Here is a 24,313-nt window from a genome sequence, read left to right as displayed (position 1 = left end):
TCTTCTTTTGCCTTTGGTCCTCCAATATTGTCAATATAATCTCTGTTTTGCAACAGTCTTCCTGAGCTATGGTGAAGATCATTGAGCGCAAGAGGAGTAATTTGGACATGTTGTGCCTCAGCTTTGCAATTGGGTTGAGCTATTCCAATGTGCGGGTTTGGAAATGGTGGTATGGGTAGTTGAGTGGGGGTGTATATTTGAGATGGAGGTGGATGGTGTTGTGGTTGGGCAGGTGGTGGAGGCAAAGGAGTGGGAGGAGGGTTGTACTGGGGCCTCCACCCTTGATGAGGTGCATTCCACCGAGGTTGTGGCTGAGCATAAGAGTGAAACGAATGAACAACTGGCTGGGCATAATATGGATCTGTGAAGGAACAAGGAGGAGGTGTGAACCAAGAAGGATGAGCAGGGGGACCCCAAGAAGGCATGAAAGTGGCTTGATAGGGGTCATAATAGGTCTGGGATGTTCCTTGCATTCCCTGCTGGTAAGGTATGGGTCCATGTGACCTCCTTTGGTTCATGAAATAGAGTGGTTCAGTGACTCCTTTGGCCCTCTGATATGCATCTTTAAGTCCAGGCAAGGAAGGGCACTGATTCGTAGGATGGTATTCTTCATAGACGAAACACACTTCTAGGGAGTGCATTGGACATTCATTCCTAGGATGCTTTCTAGTGCATTTGGGACAAAAGATGTCCAAAGTCCTCTTGGCTTCCTCTTGCTTCCTTTGGATCCACAGGGTATCCAATTGCATGGCAAGAAACTGCCTTATATCACTCTTGAAATCTTCCATCTGATTTTCAAATTCGTTTTTGGACAAGGTACTGCTCCCAACATTTCTGCTTGTAGCCATTTGCTCCAAAGGAATGTTTTCTTCTTCTTGTTCCCTTGAGGTTCTTCAAATATGTCTTGCTGTCCACCTAAGGGTTCTTTAATCACAGCCATCGAAGAAGAGAGAAGTTTGGCTGTGTGAAGCAGTGGGGGTGTTGTGCAATCATTTTTCTAACTTATCTCTACTCCTACAAGGCAGGAAAGGAAATTTTTTTGGTTGATTTTTGTATTTTTCTACTTGTACCTACAAAACTGAAATAGATTGAACTGCAACTAACTAAAATCTTTCTTGCTGAAATGAAAATGCGGAATTGAAATGAAAGCAGAAAATGACTAATCTATTTTGCTCAAATGAAATTGTAGGAATGAAATGCTAGTCTACGCTTACAGAATTGAAATTGTGGAATTGAAATGCTAGTCTACGCTTGCAGAATTGAAATTGTGGAATTGAAATGCTAATCTATGAAAGCAGGAAATATCTACTCTACTTTTGCGGAAATGAAATGAAATAAACTACTTAGTAGAAGGTTGTAGTCGAAACTAGAAGAAAAGCAGCAATCACCAATTCTCTGACGCTTCCCTGGCAACGGTGCCAAAAAGAGTGGTGAGCCCCAGTATTGCAACAATAATGCTGAAACTCTTGGGACTCCCTTCTTTAATTTTATGAACCCGGTAGTTCGTAACAAACTTGGAAGCGACAGTGTTGTATGCACAAGTACTAGCACTTGCCACAACTGTCACTTGGTCAGCTGCCACAAGTCCAATAGGGGCTTAAGCCAACTTCGATGAGCTCTGAGAAGAAGCTTTTTAACTGATGGATGAAAGCTAACTCAAAGGAAGCTAATCTACTTGCAGAAAGAAACTAAAAAGATGAAAGGAAATGCAAACCCTAGCAAACCCTAATTTTACCAGCTAGCCCTACTGATGTGAAAAAGAGGATGCAAGCACTGAAAGAGATGCCATTGACTTCTAGGAAGGTAAAATTCATCTGTCTAAGTTATCACTATCCGAAGAAAACATCTTTTTGTATTTTTGAATAAATTGTCAGAATTATCATGCATGTGCTTTAACTGTTTTTGACTGTGCAGAGGCGGATTGGCAAGAGGAAATGCTTGGAGGAGGTCGGGAAGGTTCAGAGAGGGCCTAAGGGGTCCCTAACACCCTTCCAGAGAGTTTCACAGAGTTTGGATATCAAGAAACCTCATTCATGAGCTTCTACAGGAAGTCTGCAGGGGTTCTACAGGATCTTCTGGAATTTCTACAGGATGTCTGTAATTTTTCTACAGGATGTTCAGGAATGGGATTTTGGAGGATGGATGGAGGAAGAAAGATGAAGGAGTGGGTATGGAGGTGAGATAGGGGTGTGAGGATGTCCAGGACTTGGTGAATGAGGCTGAAGAGTGGCTAAGGTGATTGGGTTGGTTCAAAGGTAAGAGAAGCAATGTTGTGTGAGAGTATATGAACTAGGGTAGAGTGTCAAAACGTACCAAAGGAGAGGCAGGAATCTAAGTTATGGGATGGAGCAGATGGGATTGATTGAGTACAAGTGGATGGAGAGGTATTACAGTCACTCTGCACGTTATCTTTCGAATTAGACAAATGAAGACTTGGAAAATCAAGAAGCTAATTACTTTGACCTAATCTGACCTAGATAACAGCAAAGGAAATGAAGAGAAGCTTATTTGCAATGAAACCATGTGAAATAACTTATGCAACGAAGAAATCAAGAATCTGAACATGTAACCAACTTCTGCAAATAAGAATCGAACACTAATGATTGCATGGCGAAGCAAAGAAAGTGTTTTTGTTGGCAGCAAAGTCACCTTTGTCTCAGCTCATGATCCCACTGAGGGAGAGGTGAGATCAGAGGTGCTTGATGGCCTTTTTCAGAAGATCTTCCCTATTAAGAACCTATCAAATCAATCTGAACATGAAAATCTATTTTAATCATCAAAAACAACCTAAATAACAAAACAAGATTTAAATCTAAATAGCAGATTTTATTCTAAGAATGCAACAAAGACACATAAAGGTAAACAAAGGAGGTACTGGGCACTTGATATGGGCCCAACCCCAAGAGCTATAGCCTCCTAAGAGAGATTTAGAGCTGGTGCAAAGCTGGATTCATCTTTATTGATCAAAAGAATAGTTACATTCCAAAAACTGTCCACAAGGAAAATTTGAAAATGTGCTGAAATGTAGAGCTAACCTACTACCTAAAAAATGACTAAAAGAATGACTAAAATCGAAATAAAAACTAGCTAAATTTTGCCTACAAAGTGATTAACTGAAATGAGGCCCTAAGCCCTCTTATTTATACAAATTGAGAACCCTAACAACCCTCCTAAACTTTAGGAACTCGGCTGCCAAAACTTGTAGTTAACAGCACTTTTACTAGCACTTGCTCGACTTCCCTTGTGATAATTGATTTGGTGGCCCTTGAACTCCGAGATGATAGTGGAGAATTCAAGGTAAGGGCCCATAAATGAAGGGGACACATTCCTACAAATCCTCTCCCTTGTTCTTCCATGAATTTGGCTGCCAAGTGCTCATTAAAACCTTTGATTTTGTCTCAAAATTGACTAAAAATCTGCACAAAGCACCCATTAGACTTGTTGGCATAATGACTAACCCAATTCACTCTATTAGCATAAATATAATAAAAAACATGCAATAAACTAATGAGAATGGTGGATTAAGTTGAATTAGGAGGTTGCATGAGCCCATATAATTATCCATTTTTGGGGCTCATCAACAAGTGTGATGGTTTGATAGTTTTCTTGCTTTATGTGATTTTATCTCCTTTGCTGTTTATTGTTTTCTTGTGTTGACATAATATCTCTGCTTTATGTGATTTACACCACTATCGTTTAATTCTGTTTACCTTCATTGCAGATTGAATTACTTTCAAATTGATTTAATCAACTGTAAATAGTTTAATTATCGCTATTGGACTCTCAGATTGATATTGTTGCTATTTGGATTATTTAATGAAGATTGAGTTTGACTTAAATTAAATCAGTTAAGAAGAGATGAGTTATCACTACTGTACTCTCAACTGATGTTGTTGTTACTTGAATTGCTGTAAGATTTGATTTCTTTAGAGGATTGAGTTTTCTTTAATTTCAATTGGAATTTATGAGATGCATCCATTTACTCTTGTATTAAAAACTCTATACTATGATTTATGAAACATTACTCTCTGAATTAATAGCAGCCACACACTGTGTACACTCTTGAAATAAGAGGTCTTGCTCGGGTTGATAATTAATGTGGGATAATTAGGAGTTTTAAAAGGCACCTTTTATCAGTAAACACGACTAAACAAAATGAAGGAAGCCTAGGCTCTAAAGGAACAGGTGAATGCCACGCGCTAGAAAGAAGTAGGGCTTAAAGCACGCATCCAACCTTGGCTCGAGGAAGCATTCATGGTCACCACTATGATCGAGGGAAAGCTGGCCCAGATGCAGGATACATATGCGTTAAGGCAAGAAGGTGCCTCGAAAAACGATGCATCAGAGAGTCGCACACAACTAATATAGCGGACAACAGAGGAATGTGTGGCAGACGTTAGCGAAGCACAGAAGTTGCTGGAGGAACTCCGCACAAAGATCACCGCACCAGCCGAGTGACTCAGGACGAGTCAAAATGATTGTGTTGGGGACATATTGGGTAGCGGATCCACCCATAGTGGGTTTTTGGGGCTTGTAGTCTGAATTTTGGTCATTGTAGGGTAAAGACCTTGCAAAATGCAAGCGCAGAGCGTGAGAGTCTAGGGTTGTCCACCCTAAAATATTGTAAATTAATATAGAATGTGTCGGCCTACCCATGGTCCGCAGACCATGGGAATGTATAAATAGAGCGAGGCTCTAAGTGTAGAAGTTAGTTTTTAGTGTAAGCTTGGAAAAGTGATATGGGTTTGGAATACTGAATTAGCTCTGAGTCTATAAGTCTGAGTCTTAGGTTTTAGGAGTAAGAAGAGGTTCCACAGTTGTGTGTGTAGAGGCTTGGTAGAGTCTGCAGCTGTGTGCACAGGCCCCTGCAGCTGAGTGCACAGGGAAAAGTTGGGATTGTACTGGAACAGAAGATTAATAAAAGATAAGCCGACTTTGGAATATTGTGCATCTACTCATAGATCTGCGTATTTATGCTTCTGTTATATCTTTGCATCTCTTTACAATGTATGATTGTGTGCACTTATTATGAATGTTGAATGATTGATTAGAATATTGGGTCCACATAATTAAATTAAGATCTATAATAATAACACTGTAAGGACAAAGAATCTAGACAATGCCTCTTCGCGCTCTTTACAGAGCTACGTGAAGGTCAGACGACTGTGGGGAGAAGTGCAAGCGCGCAAGATTGGTTTGCTAACATCCCAGAATTCATCAAGACATCCCTAGGGTTGTTGGGTTGTGTTATATTTTTTCCATGACTAGCCCACGTAGTTAACCGGGGGTTAGAGGGGGGGAGGTCACAGGGGGTTTGAGGGGCACCCATAACCCCACTTTATGTGGTTCAGGGTAGCACCTTGAAAAATTCTGGTTTTGGAACCTATGTTAGGTTGGGCGGACCCACCTATGGTTTTGTGCATGATTTTCGCACATGTTTTTTGGACACGATGGTTTTCGGTCCATGGTATTAGAAGCGATGGCTTTCATTCCATGGTATTGGATGCTTCTACATGTATAAATCTGTATTGTAACATTGAAAGGAACATAATGAAAAATCAAGCTGGTAGTCCCAGTTTTGGGATCCAGGGGAAAATCTCTGTGTATATGTGTTTTATGTGTTATGCTCTCGCATTGTTTATTTTCTGTGTTTTAGAATTCGTATGCAGGTAATTTCTGTATGGGGTTAAAACCTACATTTGGGATCAAAGCTATTTTGGCTTCAAGGGGATGCCTTTGTTGCTGAGGGGTTTCGCTCGGGCCTGTGGTAGACCATGTTCAGTGGGAGATCTGCGAGGTCGATTCTAGTGGTGAAAGAAGATGGCGAGCAGTAGAAAGATAGAGATCAAAAAATTTAATGGTCAGAGTTTTGAGTTGTGGAAACTCAAGATGGAGGATCTGTTGGTGGATAAAGATCAGTGGATCGAGGTAGATCCAGGTACTAAACCAATGGGAGTGTCCAATGAAGAATGGAAGAAGTTGTATCGGAAGGCAAAGAGCACAATACGATTGTGTGTCTCAGATTCAGTATTGTTGAATGTATCAGGGGAAGCTACGACGAAGGCTTTGTGGGACAAGTTAGGGACTTTGTACCAATCTAAGTCTCTGGTGAATAAACTATTCCTACAGAGAAAGTTGTATAACCTGAGGATGAAAGATGGAGACTCAGTGACAGAGTATCTGAATGCAATTAATACTATGGTAAGTCAGTTAGCATCTGTTGATATTAAAATTTCAGATGAAGATAAGTGCATTAGTTTGTTGTGTTCTCTATGAGATTCGTGGGATAGTCTAGTTATTGCAATAGGTAGCAATGCAACTGCCTTGCAGAGTGATGAAATAGTCTCAGCTTTGCTGACGGAGGAGATGAGATGAAAAAATATGGAGATCCAGAGTGGTGATGCCTTGTCTGTATGATGACGGTCCCAGAATAGAAACAAAAATAAGTCATCGAGTGGGAGATCTAAATCTAGAGGGAGATCTAAATCTCTAGGAAAACCTGTAAAGGTGGTGTGCTGGAAATGCTGAAAGGAAGGCCACTTCAAAAGGGATTGTAAATCTAAAGCTCCTGACAAAGGAAAGGGATATGATGAGGCTCCTTCTGCAGAGGCAAAAACCACCTCAGATGAAGGTTGGGATGTGTACTTGGCTTCTTCAAGTACACATGTAGATCATGCGGCATGGTTGATTGACTCAGGTGCATCATTTCACTTCACTCTCCATAGAGAGTGGTTCTGCCAGTATGAGAAATATGATGGTGGTGATGTCTTCTTGGGGGATGACAGGAAGGCTAAAATCGTTGGTTGCAGAAAGGTAAAGTTGAAGTTACAAGGTGGAAGAGTTAGAACACTTATGGGTGTTCTACATATTCCTGCATTGGCCAGAAATCTAATTTCTGTAAGCAAGCTGGATGATGCAGGTGTAAAAACAATGTTCGAGAAGGATACCCGCAAGATGGTTTAGGGATCACTGGTATTGATGCGGGGAGTTCGGATTGGAACTTTGTACAAGCTGCAAGGTAGCACGGTTGTTGATGGGTACAATAGTTCTATGGTTCTTAAAAGTGGAGCATAAAATCTAGTGGTCTCTGGAGAGAAGACCATGCCATGGCATCAAAGGCTTGGACATATTGGAGAGAAAGACCTTCGAATACTTCATGGTAAAGGTATGGTAGAAGGTATGAGTAATAGCTCTCTAGATTCTGATTTCTGTGAAAATTGTGTATATGGGAAGCAGAATCGGGTGAGTTTCCCCTCTGGTGGTCAGAGGGTGAAACAGATATTAAAGCTTGTGCACAGTGATGTGTTTGGACCTGTGAAGGTTCCATCACTGGGTAATTCTGTGTACTATGTATCATTTATAGATGACTTCTCAAGGAATACATGGATATATTTCCTTAAGAAGAAATCTGAATTCTTTGATAGGTTTAAAGAATTTAAGGCTTTGGTGGAAACCAAACAGAGAAGAAGATAAAGGTGCTGAGGACAGATAATGGTGAAGATTTTTGCAGTAAGGAATTTGAAGAATTCTGTAAGAAGTGTGGTATAGAACGGTAGAAGACTACTCCATATACACCTCAACAAAATGGAGTTGCAGAAAGAATGAATAGGACATTGATGGAAATGGCAAGAAGCATGCTCAGTGGTGCCAGGTTATGACAGGAATTCTGGGCAGAGGCGGTGGATACTGCATGTTACCTGGTCAACAGGTCACCTTCATCAGCGTTGGAGGATAAGACTCCACAAGAGGTATGGACTGGTAAGAAACCCTCTCTTTCACATCTGAGGGTATTTGGATGTGATGCATATGTACATGTTCCAAAGGAGAAACAAACCAGGTTGGATAGTAAATCTGAAAAGTGCATCTTTATTGGGTATAAGGATGGTTTAAAGGGTTATAAGCTTTCGAACCCAGTCACACAGAAATTTGTGTATAGTCGAGATGTGGTGTTCAGAGAGGTGAAAGATGTTATTAAACATGAAGTCCAACCAAAGGAACATGAGAAGACAGAGTTTGAGATAAAGGAGGAAGAATCAGACTCTACAGCAGAGGAGGAATCAGAAGATGAAGAGCCACAAACTCTAGCTGTGAGAAGATCAGTTCGAGAAAGAAGGCAGCCAGAGAGGTATAGTCCATCTGCTTTCTGTTCAAATTTTTCTTTGTCTGTTACTGATGATGATCCCAGAACTATGAAGGAAGCAGTGGATTCAGAGGATGGAAAACTCTGGAAAGAGACCATGGTTGATGAAATGGCATCTTTGCACAAAAATTAGGCTTGGGATCTGGTGGAGTTGCTAGCTGGGAGGAAACCCATTGGCAGCAAATGGGTGTTCAAAAAGAAGACAAATGTAGAAGGAACAATGGAGAAATACAAAGCTTTGTTGGTAGCGAAAGGTTATTCCCAGGTACCGGGAATTGATTTTGGTGATATTTTTTCTCCTGTTGTCAAGGTAACTTCTATTAGATTACTTTTATTTGTCGCTGCTGATTTTGATTGAGGTAGAACATATGGATGTGAAGGCAACATTTCTTCACGGGGATTTGGAAGAGGAAATCTACATGAAGCAACCTGAAGGCTTTGTAGTGAAGGGTAAGAAAGAATTGGTATGCAAGTTAAAGAATTCTCTGTATGGGTTAAAATAGTCACCAAGGATGTGGTATCAAAAATTTGATACATTTATATGGGTACTTGGCTTCACCAGAAGCAAAGCAAATCACTGTGTGTATTTTAAATTAATTGGTGACAATGTTATTTATCTGGTCTTGTATTTGGATTATATGTTGCTGGTTGGAAATGACAAAGAAATTATCCATGATTTGAAGACCCAATTGTCCTCCAAATTCGACATGAAAGATCTTGGTGCTGCAAACTATATTTTTGGCATGGAAATTAAAAGACATCGGGAAAAGAGGAAGCTCTAGTTAAACCAGAGGAAGTATGTTGAGACAATACTGCAGAGGTTTAATATGCAGGATAGTAAACTAGTGAAGGTTCCTATTCCTGTAGGTGTGAGGTTATCTACTGAACAGTGTCCCAAGACACAAGAAGAGGAAGAGGACATGTCCCGTGTTCCATATGCAAGTATAGTCGGTAGCCTGATGTATGTAATGTCTATACTAGACCAGACATTGTACATGCAGTGGGAGTATTGAGCAGGTTTATGTCAAAACCAGGGAAGGAGCATTGGACAATAGTGAAGTGGGTTTTCAGGTATTTGCGTGGCACTAGTGATTATGGTTTGTGCTACCAAGGAAGACCAGGATTGGATAGATTGTTGGATATTCATGGCTTTGTTGATGCAGGCTGGGTTGGAGATCTGGATCAGAGAAGATCTACAAGTGGGTATGTGTTTAACCTATTTGGAGGTGCAGTTAGTTGGATGAGTAAGAAACAATCTGTAGTGGCACTATCAACTACAGAGGCAGAATACATGGTAGCCACTCATGCAAGCAAGGAAGTAGTTTGGTTGCAGAGGTTGTGTTCAAGTATGGGGTTAGTACAGGAAGCTATAAGGATAGACTGTGACAGCCAAAGTGCAATTTTCTTAGCAAAGAACCCTGCATATCATTCAAAGACAAAGCACATTGATGTTCAGTATCACTTTGTGAGGGATATGATAGAAGACAAAAAGGTGTTGCTGGTAAAGGTGGACACTTTGAAGAATACTGAAGATGCATTGACAAAATCTGTGAGCTCTAAAGTTCTCTTGGTGTAGAGAGACAATGGGCATTTCAGGGCTGGGAAAATGACTAAGCTCTCTTGTGGTCCCCTGTGGAAAGAAAACAACAAGTGGGAGAATGTTGTTTTGTGTTATATTCTTTCCACGACTAGCCCACGTAGTTAACCGGGGGTTAGAGGGGGGGATGTCACAGGGGGTTTGAGGGGCACTCGTAACCCCACTTTATGGGGTCTGGGGCAGCGCCCTGAATTTTTTTGGTTTTGGAACCTATGTTAGGTTGGGCGGACCCACCTATGGTTTTGTGCATGATTTTTTCACATGTTTTTTGGATGTGACGATTTTTAATACATGGTATTGGACGCAATGGTTTTCGGTCCATGGTATTGGATGCTTCTGCATGTATAAATATGTATTGTAACATTGAAAGGAACATAATGAAAAATCAAGCTGGTAGTCCCGATTTTGGGATCCAAGGGAAAATCTCTGTGTATATGTGTTTTATGTGTTATGCTCTCGCATTGTTTATTTTCTGTGTTTTAGAATTCGTATGCAGGTAATTTCTGTATGGGGTTAAACCCTACAAGGGTGTAGAAACCTGGTTCCAACACCCTCCCCTACTACCTCAGGTGAGGCCTTGGTCCATGCACCATGGACCGTTGCCGAAAGGGCTAGTAGTTTTGGGATTTGTTTGGCTAAACCACTTTTAAACTTAGGTCAGGCCCCAACAAGCCAACAATCTATCTAAGATATATCGAATACTTCAGATAACAAGTATAGGCTTGCATTCATTCTATCATTACTTTTGAAGTTGATATTCTTTCCTAAGAAGTTACAGTCCTGGACATCAATCAAGAGTACCAAATCCTAGACCAAAACATATTTCGGAAGGGTCCCATAATATAAAATTCCTCCATCAAATTTTCAGCATGATCACCATGATCATTGATTAGTATCAACTGTTCAGCACCTATTCTCTCTATTATTTCCTCTGGTTTTGGAAGGATATTTTGCTTTGAAGATATAAATTTTCTGTGATAGGGTCAATTCAATATGATGCCATGCTTAAAGGATCGAATCATCTAACTTGTTGCAAGAATAAGGCCGAGGGATTGCATAAGATAAAAGCTAAGGAAGAATCATATTGATCTCAAGAGACATATTATGGTTATGGTGGAGGTATCCCTAAAACAAGGTTATCGATAATATGAGCATTGGAAGGTTTGATTAGTCAACAATTGGCACTCGATGGCCATTTTACACAATATCTCGACCTCCTTGAAGGTCATTGTTGTAGTGAAATTATAGTATATTGATTTTGGTGAAAGCTGCAGTAACTATGCAGACTTGGTTATTATTATTTGGAAGGCTCATATTTGAACCCTGTGGCATATTGAATTTGATCCCTGACTGAATCATGATAACCTTGTCATTAGTATAACTTTTTGGCCTCCTTGAGAGAGAACTGATTCATTATTCCATCCTACAACTCGCAAGTTGATTGGCTATTAACTTTAGATATATGTGAGCATGAAAGTTTAAATAAGTCATCTTTGTCAATATTCTGATAGAGGTAAACTATAGCAGTAAGACCAAGATGACTCCACTTGATGGAAAACAATAACACAAATGAGACTAAATGAACACAATCCACATAAAAATGGTTTTAAACTTTTATTGTTGAATATCTTACAATTGTGATAATTATCATCAACACATGTATCTATTTTCCTTTGATAACACTACAGTTTGATAACATAAAAGCAATATAGCTGAAACACAAACAAAACATTTACTACATGCAGAATTGCTTTCCAAGACACTCATCATATTTGTAGACATGTGTTTGTGCATTATTGTTGTGACACTTGCTATTTCCAAACTAAGGAAAAGATGGACAAAGATAAAAATAACTTGGTGAAGTTGAAGGCTATATTTTCCTTATTAACATCTTCCTTTGACAAGGATATTAGGCATCTATAGGTCTTTGGGCACTCAACACTAGATGTTAATTGAATGAATGCACAAGGCCAGATTTAGCATACTTCCTTATCTCCCTTAGCTACTCAGATGAAATTTCTCCCTAGGAAGTTCCAGATGATCAGAACCTCCCATGTGTTTAGAGAACTTAATAGGACAACATATATTCTCTCAAAGGAAGGACTGCAGTTGTTGGAGAACTAAATTTTGGAGAAGGAATTAATTGGTGGTCATTTATCTTATTTAAGAGAAAATCATAATAGGTTCCACAACATGGAGAACTTCCTTCAGAGAATTCATATCAAACTACAATTGTTTAACATTTTTAATTTTCATTAAACAGAGAAAGGTAGTTTTATTGATGTCTAACAAATGAAAAAAAAATATGCCAATGAGACTAGAATGTACAATCAATAATTACCAATCTGTAGGGGTGTCCTGGGCTACCCTGAAAGCATGAAGAGAAACTTTTTTAGTTTTGTTAGAGTGCACTTGTGCCAAATTTTTAATTCTAAATTTGGTTGCTCTTTACAGAAAACTTCCACACAAGTTTCCCTGAGATCCTACTTTTATCAATAAATGATACCCACATTTAGTGCAAAAACCACTAGTGGAGTCTTAAGGCCTGCTAGTCATTAGGGAAGTTGATTATTAGGATTACTTGTGACATCCTATGTATTTTTCAAATGCTAATACAACATATATAATTCTTATGTATTTTAGAAACTCCAATACAAAATCAATATTACTAGGAGCCATCAAGGCCAACAAATATATTTTCAACCATATAGTTGGCGTTGATGACTCCTAGTAATATTGTTGCCTTCACTAAATGTATGTGTAAGATGAATTCTACTCACATGCAAATATATGCTTCTAAGAAATAGCGTGAAAGTTATTAAGGATCATTTAAGAGGAAATTTCCAAATCATGCAGGTTAATTTTGTGTGCAAGTGTTGTAAAATTTAAATATACCTGGCTCTGGTGTGCAGTGCTCTATTTACATTTTCCTAAAGGCAGATAGAATCATGTACCTCATGTGGACTGCTCTGTTTACTTTGTCCTAAAGGCAGATAACATTGATTAGAAGTGGTGAGGTATACTCATCTAGACAATTGAAAGAGCTATTTTGTTTACTGTCATGTCTTGAGGCTCCACTTCTCAACATACCACAAACACCTGAAACAGTGTTGGTGGAAAGGCATGACACCATGGCAAAGGTCGTACCACATCTTTCAATGAACTTGTATGAACCTGAAGCTTCTGGAATTCCAAGAAACTATTTTTATTGATGTTGTCACTAACCCGTCCCTTTCTTCTTAGAACTCTAAGAAGCATAATGTCCATCCATACTTGAAGCTTCTACAATTCTTGCAAACTATTTTATTGTTATTGTTGCTTACCCTTCCCCTACTTCTCAAGATACTGAGAATTATATGGGCCATGCTTCTTGCACTTGATATGGATTAAATTATTCTTCTGTTGGTTAGAAGAGCTTGAATCTTCCTTCTTCTTCTAACCCTTCACAAATCATATTTTATTTCCTCCTTTCCTCACCCTCCCAACGAGAGCTAGCTCTGGTACATCCTCATCACTGATTGAAACCATCTCCAATCTCATTTCCTCCTCGATAAATGCATCCCACAAACTTTCAATTGAGGGTAGATTCTCACAAGCACATACAAACTATACAAAATGGTGCCAAGATGGACCAAAGCCATTCAAACTGATCCAAATTAGTCCATTATATTCTACCTTGTCATCAAGTGTAGCTTGTTGATCTCTCAACTCTTGATCTTTATCAGATAGATAACTACTGTATTAGTGTTTCTCATGCAAGTAATGGATGTTTTCTTCATTAAGAGCATTATCCTAGACATGTTCTCACTCCAATACAATGTAATCAAGGTAATATGCATTTCCCTATCAATCATTTTCTCTACAATGAAAGGGGTTAGATGATTCTTCACCAAATCCAAAACTATTCATTCCATTTTGATCATTTTCTAATCATGCTCAGCCAACTCTTTGGTATCTGTTGAAAGTAAAATCTCCTTCTCCACGAGGTACCACAATTCAACCTCTTCCAAGAGGTGCTACATATTGAACTATAATGGAGTTGGAAGTACCCTCCAACATGTGACAATCCTGTTAGTGTTCGAATTTGCCTCAGGCTGAGGAAGGCAAAACTCGAAGCCACATCAAACCACGCTCAGCCTCGTAGCTAGCCCTACGAGGACAAGAGAGGGCTCTCTCCGATCAATCTCGGCAAAAGGTAATCAAAGAGGCTCGAGATGACTGAATTGATGACTAATTTTAGGCTAGGTATGAAGTACAAGGACTATGGAATTTATTTTTTGAAGTTTTGTTGAATTCAAGGGAAAGACAATTTTGGGTGCGGTGATGAGGCACAACTTTTGCAGAGGTCTACTTGGGGCAAGATAGGCGATTGTTTTGATGCCTTTAAAGTGATTGAATGAATAGAATTGATAGGTGAGGAGCTAAGGAGAGCAAGGAAGTCTCAAGGATTCTCCTTAAACTGAAGAAAACATGGAAAATTAAACAAACTTAAAGGCAAAGCATAGCAAATTTATGGATTCTACCTTAACACTTCATTTGTTTAATTGCAGAAGATTAAATAAGGAAAGTGGTACACATACACAACTTACAAGTATTGAGAGAAACACACCATCAACACATAAGGCCACATGAATCCCAAATAGTGCTACAAAACCCTGGTCTATCCTTTGCCACAATTGCAGAGAAAATATGTACAATAGTGTATGAAGCTATTCCCAAGAGACCAACCCTGAAAATGACTAAGAAAATACATAATATAGGCAAGATAACACATTCCCTTGCCTCTAGGGGTCGATCTCATCATCCAAGGAGCTGTTTCAACCAATTCTAAACAAAGCACTACAATCTAGGCAGTCAAAACAACTTGCCTCTATAAGCTAGGAAACCAATTCATTCATTAAATTTTTGCTATTTTATGAATGAACCATCTAGAATAGGTAAATAAGTGTCAAGTCAACATAAAGTTACATTAATTACATCAAGGAGGGTGAAAAATCTCATCACAAGTCAAAACTGGTCAAACTGGCTTCGTTTCCTGAGCTGAAGATGAAAACTGTGCAAAAAATCCTGATGCATAGCGTGCCTTTCCACCTGCTTTTGGGGCACTTCCCGGCATCCAAATTGAGCTCAGGTTGGCTTGTTGGAAAGCCCTGGATGTCTAATTTCCAACCCAAGTGGAATTTTCCAATTTTATGTCCATTTACCCCTCCAAAAGTGCATTTTCCCAAGGCTGCTACCCGTGTGTCCAAAAAGGGGCAGTGAGGTCATTGTTTGCATGTTTTTTGACCTTTTGGGAACCCAAACCTTGATGAAATGCCTTGGAAGTGGCTGAGTAGGTGTATTTCATCATGAAAAATCCAAAAATGTAAACCTTTCGTGATTTGGACCTCCCAATTTTAAGGGTAGCACGCGGCGCGCTATGCGTTGAGCCCAAAAACCTGTTTTTTACACAAAAATTTCAAAATTGACAAAATTTTCCCCAAACTTGTTGAAATTTGGGCTGGGGGTCCCCAATCAATTACTATGCTCAGTCAAAGAGGCTTCGACCAAAATTTGGAGTGGATCGGGCTTTTTCCGCCGTTTAAGTGCCTTGCTCAATCGCGTCTTAAGGATCTTCATTTTCGCTTTGCAAACATGCATGCGGGCCCAGTAATGATTCTTCATGTGACGAAGCAAGTATTTGTCTCTATTGGCCTTTGCCAACAACCCCTCCAAGTGTCGGTTGACCTTCTCAAGCACAAATTTCCATGCAACAGGTGTCAAATCACCCGGTCTTTTACGGGCCAACCTACGGTCTTCACGGATTCGTTGCAGCTCTATAAGTCTGTGCTCGTCCTCTAACTGTTTATTGCGCTGCTCCAAGTATTTGATCCGACATTTTGCCTTCAGCAACTTCTCATTCAATCTATCAATTTCGGTCTTTTCCACATCAGTCAATGCAAAATCAATATCATGACCACCTGAATGGCCCTCCTCATGCTTGGGCTTCTTGCCCTTATCTTGTACCTGCGGTGCTGCTGTCGAAAGTGAGGCCCCTTCCACACAAGGTGGAGATAACACTCGTTGTGTCGATGAAGTCAACGAGACCCCCTCCACCCCGGGTGGACATAGTACTCATCGTGTAGATGCAAATAATGCCCTGTGTCCTCGCTGATATGTCACACATGCTGGAGCGCTGACATGCTCTGTCTCAGGAATGTCAAACTGATGTGAAGGCCCTCCCTCATCATGAACAATCTCAGGAGGTGGCTGTAATGGTGCAAAGTAATCACGGGAGATGAAATCTTCCCAAGTAATGCCCTGCTGTGCCAACTGATGCATCACTACAATTTTAATCAATGCATAATGATAGATGCTCTTATGCTGATGTGCTGGGCTCTTCCTTTGTACTAAAGGCACCATCCTCTCTATGTTGCAACACATGAAAAATGGAATGTTCATCATACGTACCCTGGTAAAATACATCAACAAACGGACATGGTACGCATAGAGACGTGAGAATCTGCCCTCGCAACTGAAATATCGAATGATGGTTTCATCAATGGTGCATACTCATCCCTTAGGAATCTGAAAGGAAAAACTACAGTCAAGTGTCTTACACATCCGGGCTTAATATATGGCTCATAGTGAAATCTGTCTAACTGCTAGCGTTTACTCCATTCTTCCCCTACATTTGGTATCCCAGTGGCCTGCGCAATAATCTCGGGTGACAAGGTGAAATTCACTCCGGCAAGGTTTACATGACCATCCTGAAAATGTAGAACAAATAAACAGACTAGTTCCCGATGACGTTGGATTTGTGAGATCCGCTCACAGTATTCAAAACATGATTGATACCGAAAACAGTCCATTGCAAGTGGACAAGCTTGCAATTGAGCCAAAGAAGTAGGCTCCTCCCTGACATGCCGACCACCTTTGCCACCTTTGTGATACCTCCTTGGCACACTTACCTCTGGTGTAGAATCACTATCATAATCCTTCTCATAAGCTGACTCGGTCTCTGAAATGTTCTTTAAAAACAAGGTAGCTCGAATATATATATGCTGATATACAACTGTGTGCAAAATTGACTGTAGACTTTTTCTTTTTCTCAAAATGCTGTGACCAAGGGGACACAAATATACAAGGGAATTGTTAGGAAAGGGGAAACATTAGGGAAATGGGGACAATGGAAATAAAACAAGGAATTTAGGGAAGGGAAGGGACATGAAAATCTTTAAGTTTTAGGGTTTGGGATGAGGTAGGGTAGGACAAATATGTTTGTAGTAGAAGGGAGGGGTTAGGATTGGAGGGAGAATAGTATAGGGTTTTATGAGGAATTATTGGGAAATTATTGGTGAATATAGGGGGTGGGAAACACAAGAAATGGGAAAACCTTGGCAACATTTATGTTTGAAAACCCTACAACAATCTTGGCATTTAAATCCTCACAGTAAACTAATGGAAAATGAGGGTTTTTACACTTGGTTTTTCATGGCAAATAAAGCATAATTTCTTTACATAAATCTTTCAAAACCAAGAACGAGCCGTGGATAAAAGCCTACCTGTGATTTGATGCATGAGAAGAGGTGTTTGAGTGTGTTTCAGGTAAAGTTCTGGGCATAAACTCCAATGCGTAGCGCACCTCACCCAACGCGCCGCGTGCTCCTGATGCACCTCACCCGTGTAAAATTGCACTGAGAATTGTGGCCTGATGCGTAGCGCGCCACTGGTGCGTAGTGCGCCCAACCTGATGCGTAGCACGCCCTGGAAACAACCCGATTTGCCCACAAACTCACAAAATCGCCTTAGAACAATGCTCTTTGCTCTTGGAATGTGGAATGGGTTGCAAATGAGGAGAAACATCTTCATATAGACTCCTTGTTAATTTTTGCTTAACCCAAAACCCATTTTCCTATGTTTGGTTGTTGACACTTTTTGAAAATTAATAGGCTTTGACCTTTTTGGTTTCCCCTTTAAAATTGGTTGAAATAATGATTTTCACTGATAATTTTTTGCAGGGATAGCTCTGATATGCTCTGGCAAAGGAGACCAAGGCTGCACTTGAACGATTGAAGAACTGAAAATTTTGACAATTTTTTCAAAAATGAGATGGCGACTTATCTTCAAAACAGAGTTTTGAAGAGAAGTCCTAATTCAGATGTACAATGATGAAAATTATTGAAGTGATGATCTATCAAAGACATCCCTCTGGCCTGCTGGTCTTCTAAGACTTTTCAAGACAAAATTGACCCAACCCTAGACCTAAGACCTCAAAATTTAAAACATGATTGTAAATGACCTTTGAAGACTTATTTTAATAAACAGGCCTAAACCAGCAGTGCCAAGCATGAGGGGAATGAGTGACACAACCCACTCCATCAGAGTTATGGCATGCCTAACGAAATGCAACCGATCAAAAACTGATGGGACACCTAATCATGAAATGAAAAAGAGCTTTGATCTCTGATGGAGGGATAACTAGACTGACTCTAACATTAGCTCCAATGGGGATGGTAGCTCCTTGGAGATGCCAAGAAACACAGATCTCTGTAAGAGCTAGACAGTGCCTTCATTCATTGGGTGATGGAGTCATTATTCCGACACAAAATCTTGAGAATTTGACTGAAAAAGCAAAAACTGCTTTGACCGAACTAGACTCAAAACTAAAAGATTTTGACAACTGACTTGACAAACTTAGACTAACTAACTTTCATTTTCAGAATTATAGCCTTCACCTCGGGCCCCAGACTGAAGATGATAAGTTAGTTTACATGTACAATAGAATAAAAGTAAAATGATATGTACAATGATGATGAAATGAGCAGAAAATACTCAAAAGTAGTATCTCTTTAATAGCCGACCATTAATCAGCCCTCCAGGACATTCATCTCCATTCATTTCTTTGAGGAGGAAAGCGTTTTGGCTGCGATATGCTGCAATCTTGTAAGGACCCTTCCATAAATTTTCAAATTTTCCATGCTTTCCTTTGTCTTCATGTCGAGCATCCCATCTCAAAACTACCTCATCTAGCTGAAATGTGTCCGCCTTTGCTTTCCCGTCATAAATCTTTTTGATGCGCTCCTACAACTTGCAAGTGTTTTGAAATACCTCCTCCCGTGTCTTCTGTAAATGAATCATCTGATTAATCCTTCTTTGCATAGGATCTTCCTCACTACCCGCTTCTTGAAGCAATTTGACTACCGGGACAGCAAGCGAAGTTGGAAAAACCATGTCTATTCCGTACACCAACTCGAAACGAGAAACGCCAATAGACTTTTTCTGACTCACCCTATCAGCCCATAGTGCATTTATCAACTTCTTGTTCCAGCCCTTTTTACTGATTTCCAACAATTTCTTAATGATATTAACCAAAGATTTATTAGATGACTCCGCCAATCCATTTCCTTGAGGATGGTATGCGGTTGAATGTCCCAAGCTGATATTGTACTTATAACAAAACTCAACCATCCTTTTTGACTTAAATGCTGCTGCATTATCTGTGATTAACTTACTTGGGCATCCAAAACGTGACAAAATATTGGTTTCAAGAAAAGAGATAATTACCGCATCCGTGGCTTGTCGAGTAGGAATTGCTTCAATCCATTTTGTGAAGTAGTCTGTGGCTGTCAATATCCATCGATGCTGTCCTGATGATGCCGGATGAATTTCCCCGATGAAATTCAATCCCCACTGCTGAAAAGGTGTGTTGACTTCAATTGGTTTGAGAAGCAAAGGCTGTAGTTTCTGCTTCCCTTCAAAAATTTGGCATTCATGACAATTCCTAACAGCCTTATATACATCTGAAAATAATGAAGGCCAATAATAACCTGCCCTTAGAATTTTGTTCGCTGTGGTTTTCCAAAATAGATGGCCTCCACAGTCACCTCTATGAAAGTCTTCCACAACTCTTTTGGCTTCCTCCTCTACCAAACAATTCAATAACATTCCACCAGGATCTTTCCAATACAATGCAGAATTTAGTATGCAGAATTTTGCAGCTTTCAATTTCAATGTTCTACTTTTGTTTCTAGGCATTCCGGGAGGTGAAGACAAATGCTGAAGTACATATAAAATGTCAGCATACCACGGAGAAGAAAGAAACATTTCAGATACCTGAACGGATGAATCCTCCTCATCTTCATCAGACATAGCAGCAATCAAATTTATGTCTAGAACTTGCAAATTCGTTTCAGCCATTAACTTGGCGAGTCCTTGACCTTTGATCAGCTGAGTTGGTTTAATCTCCACATCATACTCTAATAACGCAACAATCCACTTACCCCGCCTGCCTTCTAGATCTGCCTGTACTAAAATATCTTTAACTACTGCATTAGGAACATAAGCTAGAATATGGGAATGCAATATATACACACGGAAATCTTTCAAGGCCTTTACAAGCGCAAGTGCTTGATTCTCAATGATGTTATATTTCAATGCTCCATCTCTTATAATCCGACTGAAAAAAGCAATGGGCTTTTCAACACCTTCCCTCTTCTGCATTAATACAACTGCCAAAGTGTGCTCAGAAGCAAATGAGAACAAAATAAAATCCTGAGTGTAGTCTGGGCTGATCAAAATAGGAGTTGAAGAAAGAGCTTACTTCACTAAATTAAATGATTTCACCGCCTCTTCGGTCCACTTTACCTGACTGTCCTTTTTCAGCATGCTCGTGATTTCTCTACGATGCTCTGCTAGATTTGGAATGAAGCGACGCAAAAAATTCAGTTTACCATTGAAGGACTGTATTTCTTTCTTGTTCCAGGGCTGTTCAATTTGCTGAATGGCTTCAACACATGCAGGGTCAATACGGATGCCATCTTTAGATATGATGTGGCCAAGAAGTTTTCCCTCATCCATGGCGAAAAGACTCTTTTTCGGATTCAGCGAAATGCCATATTTTCTGCACTTTTGGAAAACAGTTTTCAAATGATACAAATGTTCCTCATCAGAATTTGAAAACACGGTTAAGTCATCAAGATAAACAACTAAAAATACATCTTTCTCATTGGCGAAAGCCATGTCCATTGTGCGCTAAAAGGTGGCTCCTGCATTTTTCAAACCAAACGGCATCTTTGCATAATGAAATGTTCCCCATGGAGTAATGAATGCTGTCTTGTCACGATCATCTTCATGTACTAAAATCTGATTGTATCCTAAATAGCTGTCGAGTAGTGACATTCTTGATGCTCCAACTAATCGCTGCAATATATGGTCCATTTTGGGCAGCGGATAATTGTCTTTTAAGGACACCTTATTCAAATTTCTGAAGTCAATACATAAACGAATCTCACCTGTTTTCTTCCTTACTGGTACCAAGTTTGATATCCAATCTGAAAATTGGATAGGCACAATAATTCCTGACTTATGCAATCTGTTTACCTCCTTTTCAATTGATGGTAGCAGCTTCGGATTAATTCTTCTCAACTTTTGATGAAAAGGCTTCTAATTTGGCTTAATAGGAATAGTATGTTGAATGATATTTGTGTCATATGTTTTTAGATCTGAGTAATCCCATGCAAAAACATCAGAAAATAAAGACAACAATTTCACATAGTCTGCTTTCACCTTTGGTAACAATGACTTTGATAGCTTTACTCGCTTGGGATTCTCAGCTGTCCCAATGTTTACCTCTTCAACACCTTTTTCAGTCAGCCTTAATGTCGGTTTGCGGGCCTCATCATCTTGGTCAAACAGCTCCTCTAAAGGAATCAATCCTTTAGGAATAATGTTGTCTTTAAGTTGCAGCACGTCCATTTGATTTACTTGTATATTATCACTACCATCATCATGTTCAGTATCTATTGAGGTATCTTTGAACTTACCCTTATTTTGCAGAAACTGATTGATCTCCTCATCATCTTGAAAGACTTTCCAACATCGCTGATTGTCTGGGACGGTGGGAAGATGTTTCACATGAATCTCAAACTTGTTGCTAGAATTCATCGGAATTTTTAAATTGCTTGCTGCTTTAGCAAGTCCATCAGCAACACCATTTTGTATGCGAGGCACACATGTCAAGGTATGATCAGAAAATAACTTCAAAATATCTAAGAATGCATTTTGATATGCCCTCATACGAGGATGCTTGGCCTGAAACTCACCCTTAACTTGCTTTATCACCAACTTGGAATCACCATAGACTGCAATCTTCTTTGCTTTCAGCTTTCTAAGAATCTTAAGGCCAGCAATGAGAGCCTCATATTCTGCCTCATTATTTGAACAGTCAAATGCTAGTTTATAGGAACACACTCTCACCTTGCTTGGAACTTTGTCTTGAGCGGAAAAGGGACTTCGAATCCACACACCAATACCAGCACCATCACTACCTACTGCGCCATCAAAATCCATGGTCCAAAGACCATCCTCATCTTCTTCCAAGTGTTGAAATTGTGTTAGCTCTGTTTTTTCTGTTTGCTGCACCTTATCTTCAGCTGATTGCTCCATAGTAGCTGGCTTTTCTCCTCTTTCCTTTTGCAGAACTTCTCTGAAATTTTCAGTGATCTTTGGTATATCTTCCGCCTGAACTAACTGACTATCTAGATCATTAAAACTATCAGTAAATAAAACAAATGACTCAAAATCTGTATGTACGTAATTTACAGGATGATTGATTGGCTTCTCTTTGCTGTTTATCATGTATTTCATCTTTTGCTCTCAATATAGTTTTCTCATTTCACCGAAGACTGGAATTGTAGCATAAGAAAAGTCTAACTGTAGAGTACCCTTCAAATTAGCCCCCCAAGATCTTGAAAGTAGCATACCAAACCGTGGGGGAATGTCCGCCACAACCACATCCATCAAGACATTCTTCGCTGGGATTTGGTCTAAGCTAACAACTAAATCTTTGATGAGCCCGATACATCTTACACGGCTGGAATCAAATGAATTCAAATCATGATATTTCCTTGTAATGTCTAACCCCAACTTCTCCATGATCGCCTTTGGCATCAAATTGTGCGAAGCACCCGAATCGAACATAGCATTGTGCAAAACATATTCATGCAATCTCAAACTGATATAAAAGGGAGGAACATCACTTTCAGGGGACTCACCATCCAATGCTGGCCCGAATATCAATTCTGGCTGATCATCTTCAACGTTCACCGTGTCAAACATGGGATCAAAATTCAGAATTTTAGAGACTTGACCTCGATAGCTACTGTTTTTCATGATTTCAGTCAAGGGAATAGATACTTTTAATTTGGAAATTTCATTTTACAAACTAAATGCTGAAACTTTGTCGACTTCTTTGACCATAACTTCTCTCCTATCTTTGATTATATTTACCTGATTTGTCCTTTCTGCTGCTGATATCTTGCTAGTTGTGGAATCAATTGTCTCCTTTCCTTTCTTCTGTGGTATTGGTGAATCCGTCTTTGGTGTTGTAGCTTCTTTTCTTTTCTGAATTGAATTGATAGGCACATCTCCGTTTCTCAATGAATACTGCTTCTGTTGAGTGGACAAGGCATTCAAATATCCTCTTTGGTAATCATCTAAATCTGCATCATTAGCTAAGATGAAATCTTCATCTTGCTGGGCGCCTGAACTTTCTCCATACTCTTCTTCTTCAGTGATATAAATGGGCAGATCATCAGGAGTAAAGAAGTGATTTTGGTCCCCTACTACATCAGCATCTTCATCTGAATCTTGACTCACAAAATTCTGCAAAAGAGGAGTCTTGATCGGTTGCTGGGCTGCCGGCTCTTGTACTCTTTGTTCATGCTGCTTAATTCTGAACTGAGGTTGTTGCTGGCCACGGTAATTTGGATTACGAATTTGTGGTTCTGATTTGTCAAGGTTGATTCTTTTGAACATTTTTTCCATCTCACGAAGCCAAGGCGGTTCTGATGTAGATTCTTCCTTTATAGTCACTCTTTTCTCTGCCTTCAACAATGCTCTCTTGTCATTCAGATTCGCCTCAACATTAACAACAATCTTTTGCATATCTTCTAAAGTAGGCGGATCTCTATCCCGTAATGAATAAGCCATCTCCGGATCAAAACCATCCGGGAATTTGAGAAGAGCTGATTTTCTAGATGGTCTTAAATCATCCGGAATAGCATTATAAACTGTATTGAACCTGATAATGTAGTCTTGGACAGACTCACCATGATTGCGTTTGATATTATTGTACTTGGCATTGATTTGAAGTGGATCCTTTCTGAGTTCCTAACGATCTAGAAACTGTTTCTGAAGTTCAGCCAACGTAGGTATACTTCTGGCTCCCAAGCCTTTGAACCATTTTCTTACCTCTCCTCCGAATGTTTGCACAAACAATCGCATAGTTACATCCTCTTCATCAATCTCATATAAATCACAAAAATTAGCCATTTTGTCTATGTGCTGCTGAGCGGACACACTTTGAGGAGTGCCATCAAATAAAGGAATCTTACTCTGATAATCCGTGGGCATATCATGCAAATCTTGAGGAAGAGAGAGAGGAGCAAACCGAGCAGCCATTGCTCTAGGCGGATTTGGTTTGGGAGTAGTTGGTGGAGTAGATGTAACCGAAGTATGAGGAGTATGAGGAGGTGTATGCAGAGGAGAAGCAATGTGGGATGAAGGAGGGGAATTAGCTGCAGATTCTGAATAAG

The 24,313-nt window shown here is 39.7% G+C and overlaps 1 pseudogene; it reads right to left on the bottom strand.

The window, feature by feature from the left end:
* LOC149230298 (pentatricopeptide repeat-containing protein OTP51, chloroplastic-like) overlaps nucleotides 1–23,543 on the bottom strand; it is a 39,622-nt pseudogene extending 16,079 nt beyond the window's left edge.
* Nucleotides 23,544–24,313: the final 770 nt, after the last annotated feature.

The sequence above is a fragment of the Pinus tabuliformis genome, chromosome J, assembly GCF_031772625.1.
Source record: "Pinus tabuliformis cultivar Carrire ecotype Pingquan chromosome J, CPIR1, whole genome shotgun sequence".
Classification (NCBI taxonomy): Eukaryota; Viridiplantae; Streptophyta; class Pinopsida; order Pinales; family Pinaceae; genus Pinus; species Pinus tabuliformis.
The sequence above is the reverse complement of the archived record's forward strand: the minus strand, read 5'-3'. Positions and strand labels throughout refer to the sequence as shown.